This window comes from Macaca nemestrina, chromosome 16, assembly GCF_043159975.1.
Source record: "Macaca nemestrina isolate mMacNem1 chromosome 16, mMacNem.hap1, whole genome shotgun sequence".
In the NCBI taxonomy this organism is placed as follows: domain Eukaryota; kingdom Metazoa; phylum Chordata; class Mammalia; order Primates; family Cercopithecidae; genus Macaca; species Macaca nemestrina.
This window is the reverse complement of record NC_092140.1, coordinates 97,369,521-97,383,937: the sequence shown is the minus strand read 5'-3', so window position 1 is coordinate 97,383,937 and position 14,417 is coordinate 97,369,521. Positions and strand designations below refer to the sequence as shown.

The window sequence follows — 14,417 nt, the reverse complement described above, 5'->3', positions numbered from 1 at the left end:
GCCACATTGAGGAGCTATTCTAGGGGATGCTCAGGAGTACTTTTATCCATTACTTGCTTACCTCTTAATGCTTCTTTTTAAAAAATAAATTTACTTAACAAAAATAAAACAATCATACTTGTTAAAAATATTTTTTCCTAGTCTTTTGTTTGCTTTTTTTTTTTTTTTTTTTTTTTTTTCAGTGTGTTGGTGTTAGATTTTTATGCAGGCAAATGTATGGTTCTTTTCTTTTACAATTTCTAAGCATAGAAAATGTTACTCTAGAGACAGAAATTTTCTTTTTTTAATACATAATATACGTATTTTGGGGGTACATGGGATACTTTGATACAATTTGATACATTCATATAATCAAATCAGGGTAATTGGGATATCTATCACCTTAAATATTTATCTTTTCTTTATGCTGGGAACATTTGAATTATCGCCTTCTAGCTATTCTGAAAGTATGACAGATCAATGTAAACTATAGTCCCCTGACTGATATATTGAATATCAGGTCTGATTTTCCTAAGCGTATAAATTTTCAATTCTGTTTTATTTTTTTCTATGCTTTTATTTTATATATTTAAATATAAAATGGTGTCAGGCTAACTTCTAGGTGCTTCAAATGGGTTGTCTAAATTTTAGATATAGATATTACAGATGGCTAGCTAGTAAGTCCCAACCATTTGTTAAATGTTTCCCATTCTTTGTGATGAATCCTTTGTCATCTTGTATATAATGACATTTACTTCTGAGTTGTTAGCTCTCTTGCTCTTTCTTATGTTAATGTAACATTGCTTATTTATGCCACAATATTTACTAAGTATCTGTGTTTTGTAAATTAAAACTTGTGATTACTTAGTTTCTCTTTTTGTGTTTGAAAACTGGAACTCATCCTTGGGCTGTGGGAGTGGTCTGAACAGGCTAAATCACACAGCTTGTCATCGAAGTCCAGACTAGCCCTGTATTTACTATAAACACCATTCATGATAGGTACATCCTTTTTCTCTTTTCCTGTCTTTTAAAAAATTTGTATTCAGGGGCACAAGTGCAGTTTTGTTGCATGGACATACTGCGTAGTGGTGAAGCCTGGGCTTTTAGTGCAGCCATCACCTGAATAATGTACATTGAACCCATTAAGTAACTTCTTATTCCTCACCCCCTCCCACCCTTAAAACCCTTCTGAGTCTCCAGTGTCTATCATTCCACACTCTGTGTCCATGCATACACATTATTTAGCTCTGACTTGTAAGTGAGAAATGCAGTATTTGACTTTTATGTTTCTGAATTATTTCACTTAAGAAAATGGCTTCGAGTTCCATCCGTGTTGTAAAAGACATGATTCGTTGTTTTTTATGGATGAGTAGTATTCCATTGTGTATATATACCACATTTTCTTTATCCAGTCGCCTGCTGATGGACACTTAGGTTGATTCCATATCTTTGCTATTGTGAATAGTGCTATAATAAACATACGAGGGAAGGTATCTTTTCGATATAATGATTTCTTTTTTCCTTTGGGTTTCTACCCAGTAGTGTAGAGTATTTGGGTAGATACCAGTAGGTAGTTCTATTTTTAGTTCTTTGAGAAATCTCCATACTGTTTTCCACAGAGGTCGTACTGATTTACATTCCCACTGGCAGTGTGTAAGTATTCCCCTTTCTCCACATCCTTGCCAACATCTGTTATTTTTTTGACATTTTAATAACATCTGACTGGTGTAAGATACCTCAGTGTGGTTTTAATTTGCATTTCTGATGATTAGTGATGTCCACCATTTTTTCAGATATTTGTTGGCCATTTGTGTGTATTCTTTTGAAAAATGCTCATATCCTTTGCCCACTTTTTAAAGGAGTTGTGTTTTCTTCTTGTTGTTGAGTTGTTTGAGTTCCTTATTGATTCTGGATTTGAATGCATAGTTTGTAAATATTTTTACTTACTCCATAGGTTGTCTCTTCATTCTGTTGATGATTTCCTTTTGCTATTCAGAAACTTTATAATTTAAATCCCATTTTTCTATTTTGTTTTTGTTGTATTTGCATTTGAGGTTTTAATTGTGATTTCGTTGCCTAAGGCAATGTCCAGAAGAGTTTTCTGATAGGTACTCTTTTAAAAATATATGTACTGGTCTTTTAGGACTCTGAAAGACAGCTTTACCCCATGGCTGATGATGTATTCAGTAGTGCATTTAGCACACAGCTGTAGATATGTAAAAAGAAACTTGTGTAGCAGTGTTGTCATCTTTTAAACTTCACGGTTATATAGTTTAATATAACAATGGTGATCTATAAGTATACACTGTAGGAAAAAGTTCTGTTACTGACATTTTGTTAATTGGAAGACTCAGAAAGCTAGAAGTAACTAGCATGTAGAAGGTACTTTAAATTTGCCAGTCTAGCAAGAATTTCCAATGGTGCTTTTACTTTTCCTGGTGTCTCTTTTCTCGCTGTCTGTGTGTATGTGTGTGTGTGTGTGTGTGTGTGTGTGTGTGCATGCATATACACACACGTGAGTTCCTGCTAAGAAGTAGGATTGAGGGGTGCACGGGAATAGGACTTTTGGAAGCTGAGGTAATTCACAAATGTAACTTTTCGGTAGATCATAAGGAAAAAGTCATGGCCTAGGTGTTGGAGGGAGTTGGCCTGATCAGCATCATACATGCTCATCAGATATGCCCAATAACAACAACTATTGTGTAACATCATCTAGGGTTCCTATGATCTTCCTTTAGGCAGATCAACATTGATAGAACAAAAGTTGTTTTTCAGAGGTTGCTTTAAAGAATAATTAGTAATTTTCTCAAACAATTTGAAATTCAACTATTGTCACTTAGCTTAGATGAACTGGCATTCACAAAAATTAGGCAACAGGGTTTTTTTTTCTTATTGTGGAGATGCAGTCTCACTGTGCTGCCCAGGCTGGTCTTCAATTCCTGGCCTCAAGTGATCCTCCTGCCTTGGCCTCCCAAACTGCTTGGATTCCAGGTGGAGCTACCACACCTGACCAATCACCAGTTTTTAACTCTTGCCCTTCATTCATTTGATGTGAACTATTCCCATGTAGAAATCACTCTCCTTTGTAGAGAGCTTTAGCATTTGCAGAGCACCATTCACATCTTGTATATGATGCTTACAGCATACCTGTGAGGCGGGTGTTCACATTAGCCACAGTTTACAAACATTATAGTCCAGTTGTAGCAAGTAAGAAGTGCCCCCAGGATAGAATAAGTTCCCTTTTCAATCAGATTTGTCAGAGTTCTTCCAGATGTATTCCTCAGGGCTTTCTGTAAAATGAAAGCAAACAGAATCACTGTAATTATAATGGCGTTCCATCTGCCCATGATTATTCATGCTTATAGAGATTGGTAATATGACTAAGTTTGAAATATGCTGCACTGAGGAATGTTTTTATTTATTTTAATTAATTATCAGTTATTACACATGCATTTTACATGTACAACGTAATGAAGACTGCTTGAACCATTCTGTTCATATAGAGAATTTTTTTCCCCTTAAGTTCTCTCCAGGCAACCAGCTCATGAGTTTAAACATTATATAGTTTTCCTATTGCTGTCTGCTCATGGGTTAGGTGATTTAATTATATAAAGCAACTGAAAAGAGTCCCATGCCCGTTTGAATCAGCCCTACCACACGACACACATGATTTCATAGATCAGGCTGCTCAAGTTCCCTCTTGTGTTTAGAACATTTCAGGCTACTCTAACTTCTGTAACATTTACCTCCTCTTACTGAATTTCTGCTTCTCAGTGGGCCTGGATTCTGTATATCCCTCTCACGAATGACTGTTTCTCATGCATCCTAAATATTCACTGACATGACTTTGTTGAGAAAATATAGAATTTGCTTATGGACTTAGCAAAGTGGGTCTCAAGATGAATTAAGATGTTCGAGAGCCCATGAAGATGGACATGTTTTATTTTTCACATTTCTGGTGAACATTGGCTTTAAGGTAATGCTTAATGTTAACTTAAAACACACATGCAACAACTATGAAAGAAAATGCATGGCAAGGAGGAAGAGAATAATAAAACACAGTAAAATCTCTTTTAGAAATAAGTTCTTGTTTTTTTCTCTCAGCCTCTTTTGGTCTGCATAAGATAGTTGAGTCTCATTGTGGCAATGGTAAACAAAATAGATCTGGTGAATATGCACGAAATACTTTGTAGTAAAGTTGCAAAATAGATCTGGTGAATACATGTGTGACTAGATGAAGGCAGTTGTATTTGGGTTTGATAGACCTCTTTTTTGGGGAAATACTTCTTGATATTCAATCCTATAATTTTACCCTTAACTTTACACTTTGTGTGTGTGTGTGTTTGTGTGTGTGTATAGTTCCATGACGCTAAGATAGCCTTATGCGCTTTCTTTTTTTCTAAGTAGGACCTAGAAAATACTTCTGCTCTACCAAATAATGGCTTCTCAGTTGATACAAGTTGGAATAAATACTTCAACTGCTGGGATCTTGATGTCTTAACTTTTTGGTTTCTATATATTATTGCTGTTTCATCTTATCACTGTAATCTGAGATAATGAAAAAGTCTTTGTAAAGTCCGTGCTCATTTGGACTGATGAAAGTAGCTGGATTTCCCAAACACTGTCAGCGTCTCTCTAGTCATCATGCTCCCAGTGGTTTGGTTGAGTGGCTGATAAGTAAGCATTTCATTAATGCAGAAACTTTCAGAAAGTTTTTGTGGAAGAAGATAGTCTCTAGAAAGAAACTGCAACAAAGAATTGCCTATCTGCATTTTTACATAAATATTGTGGCCTACCAAGTTTAGTATCCCTTCCTGTGTAAAAAGAAGTACTTGAATGAATGGGAGCCTATGAATTCACATTTCCAACAAGTTTCCGGGTGATGCTGATCTCACTCATCTGGGGACTGAACCGTGAGAACCACTGGCCTGGGCCACCTCATACACTCAATGTCATCCTCTGGAAATAGGCAAAGAATTCCTACCTTAAAGGAAGTTTTACTGTGAGGTAGGAGATTACTGTATATACTGTATGAGGCACTAAGGACCCAATCATGGGTAGCTGCTGCTGCTATTTCTGTAATTATTTTTACATTATTTTAAACTAAATTTAAATTATTTCAGAAAATATGTAACTCTGATGTCCCTCTGGTAGGGGACTAAATATACTCAAGTATATGAGGAAGTTATTCCTGCCCTCAAGGAGCTTATAGTCTAGTAAGGGATACAAAAAACTGTGCAAATAAAGCATCGAATATGATAATCACATCTATCTGTCTTGGCACTTTGAAAGGCTAAGGTGGGAGGATTGCTCGAGGCCAAGAGTTCAAGACCAGCCTGGGCAACATAGTGAGACTCTGTCTCCACAAAAAGAAAAAAAAAAACTGTTGCTGAATTTTTGTAAATGCCAGTCCACCTAAGTGATAATATCTGAATTTCACATTGTTTGAGAAAATTACTAATTATTTTTTAAGGCATCCTCTGAAAAACGGAAATAATTTTTGGTTCTGTCAATGATGATCTGCCTAAAGGAAGATCATAGGAACCTCTAGGAGGATGCTACACAGTCGTTGCTGCTATTGGCTATATCTAATGTATACATATGATGCTGATCAAGCCATCTCCCGCAAACACCCATGCCATTCCTTCTTCCTTCTGATCTACTGAAGTTGAAATACCAGGATTAATTTTAGCTGGGAGATTGGGAATGCTTCATGGAGGAACTGGATTTGTACATTAAGGAATGAGTAGGATTTGGACTTAGGGGCTGAAGGAACAGGTGTCCTTCATGGAGAAAGGGATGAGGGGGTGTCTGTAGGAATGCCCAGACTGTGATCTGGGCAGAGAGAGAGAGAGGCTGCATTCAGTTGGAGCACAGGAAGATGTAGTAGGTAGAGAAAGTAAGATTGGAAAGATGGGCTGGACCCAGATCACAGAATCCTTTGAATTCTTCCATTTGCTCCCAATGCCCCCAGACACTTAGAATTAAGTTTCTGGAAAACTGGCAGGTATTATTATGTGTTCTCAACCGACTCTCACTTTATTTCGTAGGTATTATTAGTATGCGGGATTGGCATGCCTTCTTCTATAGGATTGTTTTCACAACATTGTAGAATGTGTTTTAAACATTACTGTCTTGCTGAGACACAAGGTTGCCTAGCTCTCTGACTTACATGGATCATATACAGTGATGTTAAGGACTCTGACTTGCCAAAAAAGAAGATCTGTAGGAACTGGGAAAAAAGTATCCTGGGCCAAAGCAGCGGTTGGCAAACTACAGCCAGCGGACCAGTTCGGCTCCTCACTTGTTTATATGTGGGCCGTTAGCTGAGAATGGTTTTACATTTTTAAATGGTTGAAAAAAAACAAAAGCATAATATTTCAGAACATATGAAAATAATATACAATTCAAATTTCAGTGTCCATAGTAAAGTTTTATGGGAACACAGTCAAGCTCCTTTGTTTGCATATTGTCCATGCTACTTTCATAATACAGTGCATATCGTCCATGCTGCTTTCATAATACGGTGGCAAGTTGCCGCAGAGACTCAGGGTCCCAAAAGCCTAAATTTACTATCTGGTCCTTCACAGAAAAAATTTGTTAACCCCTGTCTGAAGCACTGGTTCTCCAAAGCTTTAGAGTACATCAGAATCACCTGGAGGTCTTGTTAAAGTGCGGATCGCTGGGCTCCACCTCAGGAGTTTTAAATTCAGTAGTGGAGGGTTCAAGAATGTGCATTTCCAACAGGTTCCCAGGTGCTGCTGATGCTGCTGGTTCTAGGACCGCCCTTTGAGACCTACTGGTCGAAAGCACTGCTGCTCAGACTTGAAGATGCTTGGAACTCAAGTGGAGAGCTTGAGATTAAAATGCAGATTCTGATTAATCAAGTCTGGGGCGGAGCCTGAAGTCTGCATGTTTAACAGGCTCCAGGGTGAAGCCGTGGATCAAATGTCCGACTGGCATGGACTTGGGTAAGTATGGCTAGCTTGATTTTGTGTGTGTGAGATGTTGATACAGCCAAAGGAACAGGCTTCTTTTGAGATAGAAAGAAAGTCTATGTGACTAGATTGTGAGCAACTATTTGGGGAAACAAAATTAACTGAAGGCTCTAGGATGGTAAGAAATATACTTGGGGTCTTTGCAGTGAATTCTCAGCTTATGGGGATATTGAATTGCCTTTGATGCTGCCTATATACATCTCTAAATAAATAATAATGAAGGAATATGTTTATTTAACTGTACTCTTTATTGTGATTGAGTTCACTCTTTACTGTGGCTTACATAAGATTTTATATTACTTTATCTGACTGCCTCAATTTGAGCCTTGAATTTGCTAATTACAGTTTTCCTGGGCTTTTATGTTTTGGCTGTTAAGAACTGCAGCTAGAAAGAGTATGTGCTTCTTGAAAGCAGGGGATGCTTTCAAAGGTCTGGTGCTTAGTAGGTGCTTTGTGATGGCTGTGCAACCTGGAACTGAATTAAAGATTAGGGGCTGGACCATTGCTTTGGAATGCGTGAGTGAGTGTTTATTTTAGAAAAGAATAATGCTTGAGAAAACATTTAAATTGAATTTTATACTTTTGAGAGATTAACTTCTTTGTATTAATACCTCAATATGTTTGTGAATGACATATTCATTTAGACAAGGGGTCCTCAAAGTGTCTACCAAAGCCACATGAGATCTTTTGGTTTTTGCAAAAAAAAAAAAAAAAAAAAAATGCTTACTGCTGTTAATGGGAACAAATTATAAGTGAGCTCCTCTTTTGGACCCAAAGCAGCTTCCTAATTATAGGTATTGACTTCAGCCCACTCAGTATGTAAAGAATCTAACTGTAGCACTTGCATCTCCAACACTTCTCAGGTCTTACCCAGTGCTAGTGAATTCACATTTGAAATGTTACACTTAAGGAAAATATAAGTCATTTTTTGGTCTTATTTTAATTTTCATGCCTTTCCTCGAAGGGAAAATAAATAATTGTGTGTATACTACTCCTTCTTTGATAAAGATTTGAGGATGCTTTTAGAAATAGAGCCCATTAAAACTTTTTAATATATAGGATGTCTGGTCACATGGTTATTTTTTTGTAGTTGTCAATTTCAGTAGCTTGGTTGAGACTGTAATTGGTTTTAAGTATGTTGTTTATGCTTTGAAGGAAATTTTCTTTAGAAATTCAAACCAAAATTCACGGGTCATCTTTTTCTTATTCAAAGATGACAGATTGTTTTCAGTGCTAGCATATTTGTGCAATCAAAAATTACTGAACACGATTTAGCTATGTTTCACTAGCAAAATAATTTTGCTGTTAATCTGACCTCCTAAATCTGAAGTCATTCAGGATAGGAACTTTGTGCCCACGTGCTCACTAACCAGCTATTTTCTCACTTGTGTGACTTCTGTATTCCTCCAAGCAAATAATATTACCTCAGGTGGTCCATAGAAGTGTTTTCAAATGATCCTACATCACCTACATAATTTTAAATAGTCTCTCAATTTTGAGAAAATAAGGCTCAGGCCCACAGGTAGAAGTTACAGGGAGGCATTTATTGGTTCTGTATAAGAAGGAGCTTTATAACTCTTTACGGCTGCTCCAAAATAGACTGGACTATCTTGCTAGGCAGCGACATTCTTTGCAATTAGAAATATGCAAGCAGATGGCAGGCGTCTACCTGTCTGAAGTTCTGTGGGTGAGATTCCTCTATTACTTAGAAAATTAGTCTTGTTGATTTCTAAGGTTTTCCCCCCTTATTCCAATATAGGTTATTTCTACCCTGTCATAAAATAGCTGCTTGCAATCTTGAAATATTACAGGAGGCTTAATAACCGTGTTGGTAACATATTCCAGAGCGCCGTGGTGGAGTTATAATGTATGGTAATGTTTGCATTGCTTGTTTCACAGGTATGTATGTAGCTGCGGGGGACCAGGGGTGGGGAAAGGAAACAGCATGTCTTGGGCCCGCATCTGGCTGTATACACTGTAACAGGCGTCCACTCTCCCTGGTCTTACAAGCTCAGTTCAGATCTCAAGTACAGGTTGGTGGTCCTCCCTACTCCCCTGTTGGGTGTCCAGTGGGTCCGCCTTTAAACTTAAGGTTGTCCTGGGAGGGCTACCAATTTGTAGATCTTGGAAGTTGCTTAACATCTCTGAGCCTCATTTTTTCTTTTACCATATCCAGTATATTTCATATGTAAGGTATAAAAGGGAACGTGTATGTAGGAGAACATAAATGTTTAAATTTTTTTCCAACTTAAGAAGAAACTTGTTTTTCAATTTTTGTTGCATAGAAAGGGATTCTTTTGCTCATTTTATGGGAGGCTGACCCTCCTTAGGATGGAAAATATACATCTCTTCTCCCGTTCATTGAGCCAGGCTTTGACTTTGAGCAACAAGAATTGGTTTTTCTGTTGTGTATGGTTTGGGCACCAGTTTAATGGGCAGCTAGTTTACCCCGAATGGTAGCCGGTGGCCTGCCTTGGGGCTCTGGCTTTTAGAATGCTTTTGGGTTTGCTTGTTTCCAGCTTCTCTTTGTTTCCAGCACAATTTCTTACCATTACTTCACCTATCTTGCTATCTTGTAGTTACAATATCCAATTCTCTTAATGTTTTGAAAATGTTTTAATTGTGGTAAAATATACCTAACATAACATTTACCATCTTAATCATTTTTGACTGTATCGTTCAATAGTGTTAATTAAATTCACAGTATTGTGTAACCAATATCTAGAACTCTTTTTTTCATCTTGAAAAACTGAAACTTTATATCCATAAACAGCAACTCCCTGTTTTTCCCCCAGCCCCTGGCCACCACCATTCTGCTCTCTGTCTCTATGAATATGACTGCTGTAGGTAATTACCTTATGTAAGTAGAATCATACAATATTGATCTTTTTGTGTCTGGCTTATTTCACTTAGCATAATGCCTCAAAGGTTCATCCATGTTATAGAATGTGCCAGGATTTCCTTCCTTTTTAAGGCTGAATGATATTCCACTGTATAGATATGCCACCTTTTGTTTATCTGTTGGTGGACACTTGTACTGCCTCTACATTTTGGCTATTGTGACTAATGCTGCTGTGAACATGCATGTATAAATATTTCTTTAGGACTTTGCTTTCAATTCTTTTGAATATGTATGCAACCCAGAAGTGGGATTTCTGGATCATGCAGTAATTCTATTTTAAATTTCTTGAAGAACTGCTATACTGTTTTCCACAATGGTTGCTGTATTTTACATTCACAAGAGTTCACAAGGGTTCCAGTTTTTCCATATCCTTGCCCACACTTGTTATTGTCTGTTTTTTGATACTAGCCATCCTTATGGGTATCAGGTGACATTTTATGGTTTTGATTTGCAGTTTCCTAATGATTAGTGCTGTTCAGCATCTTTTCATATTCTTGTTGGCCATTTGTATATCTTCTTTGGAGAAATTTGTATTCAAGTCCTTTGCTCACTTTTAATCAGGTTATTTGTTTTTATTTGTTGTTGAGCTGTAGGAGCCCTAAAGAGCATTTGGGTGTTAACCGTTTGTCACATATGTGATTGGCAAATGTTTTTTTTCCCATTCGATAAGTTTCCCTTTCACTATGTTAATGATGATTTTTGATACATAGAAGTCTTTTGGTGTAGTTCAATTTACCTATTTTTACTTTTGTTGCTTGTAATTTTGGCATCTAATAAATTATTCCAAATCCAGTGTCATGAAACTTTTCTGTTATGTTTTCTTTGAAGACTTTAGCTCTTACATTTAGGTCTAATTGCAATGTTGTTATGTCTCAGGGAATAGGGAGGCCCAAAGAGAGGGAGAAATATGGAAAAAGACCAGTCAGTGCAGCAGTCATAATATACGTATTTGTCAGTTAAGTTTGTCATCTTATGTGGGCATGGTTCATGGTGCTCCCAAAACAGTTATAATAGTAACATCAAAGATCTCTGGTCACAGATCACCATAACAGATATGTTAATAATTAAAAAGTTTGAAATATTATGAGAATTATCAAAATGTGACATGGAGACATGAAGTGAGCACATGTGCCATTAGAAAAATGGCACCGATAGACTTGCTTGATGCAGGGTTGCCACAAACCTTCAATTTGTAAAAAACACAAAATCTGTGAGATGCAATAAAGTAAAACTCAGTAAAACAAGGTGTACCTCTAAAAGACATCTGAATTGAGAAGGAAGTAAAATGATCTGTTTGTTGATGCGATGATCTTATATCTAGGAAACCCTAAAAGCTCCACTTAAAAATTGTTAGAACTAATAACTTCGACAAAGTACCAGGATCAAAATAATCACAAAAAATCAGCTGCATTTATCTACACTAATAATGAACATTTCAAAATAAGAAAATTCCATTTACAAAACACCAAAAAAAAAAAAAAAAAACTTAGAAATTAACCAAGGAGGCAGAAGACTTACACACTGAAAGCCATTTTGATAGAGATTGCATTAAAGCTGTAGATTACTTTGGATAGTATTGACATCTTAATAATATTAAGTTTTCCAATCCATGAACACGGGATGTCTTTTTCATTTATTTGTCTTTTGCAGTTTCTTTCAGCAGCATTTTCTAGTCTTTCACCACTGAGTATGGTGTTTGCTGTGGGCTTTTCATATATGATCTTTACCATATCAAGGCAGTTTCCTCCTAGTTTTGTGAGTGCATTCTCTTAATTAAAAACAATAAAGTCTTGAGGCTGGGCGCAGTGGCTCACACCTGTAATCCCAGCACTTTGGGAGGCCACACTGGGTGGATCGCTTGAGGCCAGGAATTTGAGACCAGCCTGGGCAACATGGTGAGACCCCATCTTTACTAAAAATATAAAATTTAGCCAGGTGTGGTGGTTCACGCCTGTAGTCCCAGCTTCCTGGGAGGCTGAGGCATGAGAATTGCCAGAACCCAGGAGGTGGAGGTTGCAGTGAGCCAAGATTGCGCTACTGAACTCCAGCCTGGATGACAGAGTGAGACTGTCTCAAAAAAAAAAAAAAAAAAAAAAATTAAAGTCTTGCATTTTCCCAAGCACCATGATTATCTGACTTGATACAGTATCTGTTAGTAGGTGATGCCAGGTGACAGAGCTTCTGGTACTGGCCAGGGCAGGGTGGCGTTTGTTGAAGGGTAGGGCTGGTGATAGAGTGGCTGTGTGCAGCATGCCCTCATAACCCATCTGCAGTGTGGAAGTGCACCAGTGGCAAATGCCTGGATGACCTTTGAAAAAAAAATTCATGATGCATATCTTATTTCCTCTCACCATTATTACTGTTTTTCCTTTTCTAAAAAGAAAATTTCTTTATTTGATACTTTTAGTTATGGAAGTCATATATATTTGCTTTACTAAGTGAAGCAGCTTGGTACAAAGATCATATGTCGGTAAAAGTTTTAAATTTCCATATAGACAAATATGTATCTTTAGTATTATGTTTATATGTTTTGTGGGGTAAGATCTCCATGCATTCCTAGGTTGTACATGTAGTCCCCTCCCTAGATTTTCTTTTTAAGAGCTATTGGTTTGTTTTTGACATCTAGCCTTTCCTTTTATGTATGTTAGTAAAATTACTTTGCATAATTTTTACATATGGGGCAAGTAAGAGGACCAAATTAATTTTGTTACAAATAGACAGCCAAAGGTGTCAGCACCATTTATTTGAGTCCAAAAAAATATTGAAGGGGCAGTTAAGGCTTCCCTTGTCAGATGTTAAAACATACTATAAGGGCTACTATAATAAAATCAATATGATAGACAAATATGTCAATGGAACAGAATGGAGACTCCAGAAATAGATCTCAGTATAAGTAAAATTTTAAAAGATGACAATGTGGTATTTAAATTCTGTTGTTAAAAAGAGTGGTATATTTAAAATGTATCTACATTTTTAAAATTCTGGGGGAAAAAAGAATTTGCAGAGTGTGTTCATTTTTACCAGCAAGGCAGACAAATATTCATGGCATTTGCAAATAAATTCCACAGAAAAATGCAGAGTCTTTGCTGAAGGATTTCTCAGTGGCTCACGTTGGGTGTATTTCAGTGACTGTGACAATGACAGTCAAGTCATTTCCTGGCCTCACGCCATAAGTGCTGACAAGTCTGAGGGAATATCCCAGTGGGTCACTTCTTAATTTCAAGGCACTACAGATGACACAGATGGTGCAAGATTAATTACCTAAAAACAAAACAAAATTGTGACCTTCCATTACTTTCTTCTCTCATGAGTCCATGCACCTGGGGCAGTTCCTGACCGAATGCAGCTGGGCAGAATTAGGAGGGAGGGTGTGTTCCTTTATTCAGGAATGTATTCACAGTGGCCCGTATGGGGAGTGGGTGTGGGCAGGGCTAAGAGATTCTGAGGAGGAAGGTGGTGGTGTGTGAACATCATTGAAGTGGAACTGTGAAGCAGAGGTAGGATTTTAACAGGTGGGATGGAAAAGGTGGCCTTCCAAGAACGTGTGTGACATAAGCACACACACATGTGCAACAGTTTGGTGAAGCGGATGTGTGAGGAGAGAGGGGAGTGGTCAGATTGGGAGTGGCCAGCCCTACATGATCAGGCGTGGGGCCGCCAGATGGGAGACTTACGTATAGGGCTGAGTTTGTTTTGGAAAGGTCACTTCGAGGGATGGTTGGAGTAGAGTCCATTCAGAATTCTCTTCATAACCATGACCTCATTTGGCCTGTGCTCTGTTGACTGCCCCCAGACAGTTACCATTTACTGAGCAATTCCAGGTGCCAAGGTTCATTAGGCACTTCCCATGCAAGAACACTGTGGAGTCAGCAGTAGATCCTGGTCTTACAGGTAAGAAAACTGAGTTACAAGACCAGTTTTCCCAGGGTTATGTCTATTGGCAGAGCTGCTATTCAGAGTCTGGTCTGCTAGGATCCACAGACTTTGCCCATTCTGTCCTATGACACTGTCTTTTACCCACATGTTACATCTGTACTCCTGCCACACCTGCCCACAGTAACACCAGCCTGGCATTGCACGATTTCTGTGAAGTTTTGCATAATGCAGCTTGCATTGTGGTTAATGTACCCCAAGCATAATTGAACTGACTTTAAAAAATAAAATATAAATACAAACTAAAAGCAGATTTCTAAGGTATCTAGAGGCAGCTTTTGTGTGGCACAGCATTTAAGGAAAGCCTTTATCTTGTTGTCAGCATATTGCCACAGTAGCCAGAGCCAGCCAGATGGGAATGTGGTGGCCCACTTAGGTACCCTTTAATTGCTCACTATAAATAGCTTAACGATGCTGCTATAAAGTCTCCGATGTAAGTGAGGGGTTCAGTGTGACCCATATATGTGATGTTTTTCTAGGTGTCTGTGTCTGGGAAAATGGATGGCCATATCTGAGATGATTTTCACTGCTCAAATGAAAGCTTCATTTCTAAGCCAATCCTTTCTCACTCCCCCTCCCTTCAGATGCCATTGTCTCCCTTGTTC

The 14,417-nt window shown here is 37.8% G+C and overlaps 1 protein-coding gene across 14 annotated transcripts in view; it reads left to right on the top strand.

Annotated features, from left to right (window-relative positions):
* The window catches only part of LOC105490184 (microtubule associated scaffold protein 2), a 626,066-nt gene that overhangs the window by 120,610 nt on the left and 491,039 nt on the right, over positions 1 to 14,417 (top strand). For 3 of the 14 annotated variants that reach the window (XM_071081501.1, XM_071081498.1, XM_071081495.1), the window contains exon 3: positions 6,727 to 6,950. The exons of the other annotated variants lie outside the window; for them this stretch is intronic. The gene's annotated coding sequence lies outside the window, so the exon portion shown is untranslated. The remainder of the gene's footprint in view (positions 1 to 6,726; positions 6,951 to 14,417) is intronic. 14 annotated transcript variants of the gene reach the window in all.